Here is a 1,882-nt window from a genome sequence, read left to right as displayed (position 1 = left end):
CAGCCGAAGAGTATATTGAAACATTAAACGCAATTCATAGTATAAAGTGAGGTCGTTTCAAAGTGAAACCGTCGGGCCCTGTACCTAGGGTTTGGCCTCAATATACATATACATATACGAAACAGGTAAAGACTACCACAGTATTAACACAGAAAGCAATAAATAATATCAGTGATATGATGTTAAAGAACTGCTGTGGAAACGGCCGCGGAACCGCCATATTCAGTCACACACTGACAAGTTAACATAGGGCTGTTGGAGACGAAACCCCCGAAAGGGTTATGTCTCGACCCTGTTAACAAAGGAAATGAATATAACCTTAAACAAGACAAGCTTGAACTATTTGGAAACAAGTTCATATGTGTATCGAAAACAAGCTGTTGATACAACTAACCAAATAACGAAAACCTGTATATCGTATTCCACAGGAAAACAAAATAAGATATTCATATATTAACAATGAGATTAATAACCCTGAAGGGTATCACAGCAGTCTATTCATTAAAGTTCAGAGAGCCGAGAATAGACTCATGGTTTTGCATAAACACAGATTAGTCATAGTGAAACATTCTTGAAATAAGAAGAGGTAAACATTCCGTCTTGAGTCGACTTGTTTCGGTTCCGGCAAGGGAGGCCGTGAACCCCATAAATAAATATACAAGTAGTGCCAAATAATTACAACACAAAACTGTAACCAGAGAGGACGCAGGTACCGGCATGGAGAAAGCCGACCTCGTACCCTCACCAGGGTTTAGCTGAAGATGGAAACCCTGAATCAATACATAGGGAATGCCATGAGGAACCCCTCAGGCTGAGAGAAAATACATGAAAATCTTCCAGATAATTTCCCCTATCGTATTTAACCTATGCACTGTAACCTTTCGTGAGCGGATAAATACCTGGAAATGCCTCGGCTGTAGCATTCTTTCCCTGAGTGGTAGGAGGGAGGAGAAACATCGACCTGCACACGAGAAATATATTGGAAGTAACCATGAATGCAGTAAACCAGAAACATGAAACCCTGACGAAGTAAAGCACAGTATTTATATTCAAACAACTGACAGTTGAAGGAAATTGATGAATCTGCGGTCTGCAGTCCTTAATTACCTGAGATAGCTTGCCGAGACCTGGCATGCGTTGCAGGGTTTGAGCGGCTGGATGGAGCGAGGGTTCGGCCTCTTCTCCAAGTGCAAATAAACCCGAAATAAGCGACCTGTTGGTATATATGGAGCCCGATAAACCCTGGAGCATTATCAACCCTTAGATCTTTGCAACAGATCCTCACCGTCCCTCTGCATAGCGATTTGGCGCGCGAACCCGGCGATTTACCCAAGGCTTCACATGGCCTCTGCACGGTGGTGGCCACCTGGCCAGGGTAGGTGAAGCCACTTAGTATTCCGCCCACACCTGGCACCGGAATCAGGTCGGAAAGGCAAGCCGAAAGCTATGATTCCCGTTGACCTCAATCTCATAATGAAGGTCGCCAATAATCCATAAACCAAAGTCAAGTGGGGACAACCGTAAGCTAAGTGGATAGTAATGTTATATGTATAATCATTGCAACACAATTAGAGTTTAAATAAATGCATTGCATATATATATTTATAGTTATAATATGATTGGATTTATGGAGGGTTTTGTAATAAAGGTTTACCATAAAAAAAAATTATTGGTATATTACCATGGAGTGTGACAAACAACATGCCAAGAATGGCTTACAAAGAGCAAAACAGAGCTATAGCTCGTGATTCAAAATCTGCAACAAAGGTTCAAAAGTTCCCATCAAAGGCTACAGCCTCAATATTTATACATTATGAGGGCCAAGCTGGCCTCCTAAATTAGTGGGGCTTGGCTGTCCAACTAAAAGTAAATTGTTGTTCCT

The 1,882-nt window shown here is 41.8% G+C and overlaps 1 long non-coding RNA gene across 1 annotated transcript; it reads right to left on the bottom strand.

Annotated features, from left to right (window-relative positions):
* Positions 1–429: 429 nt before the first annotated feature.
* LOC149218281 (uncharacterized) lies at positions 430–1,060 on the bottom strand. Its single transcript, XR_016248617.1, has 2 exons — positions 900–1,060; positions 430–770 (listed from the first exon to the last, which is right to left on the bottom strand). It is a non-coding gene; the product is annotated as an uncharacterized LOC149218281 (long non-coding RNA).
* Positions 1,061–1,882: the final 822 nt, after the last annotated feature.

The sequence above is a fragment of the Pinus tabuliformis genome, chromosome Q (assembly GCF_031772625.1).
Source record: "Pinus tabuliformis cultivar Carrire ecotype Pingquan chromosome Q, CPIR1, whole genome shotgun sequence".
In the NCBI taxonomy this organism is placed as follows: Eukaryota; Viridiplantae; Streptophyta; class Pinopsida; order Pinales; family Pinaceae; genus Pinus; species Pinus tabuliformis.
This window is presented reverse-complemented; position numbering and strand designations above follow the sequence as displayed.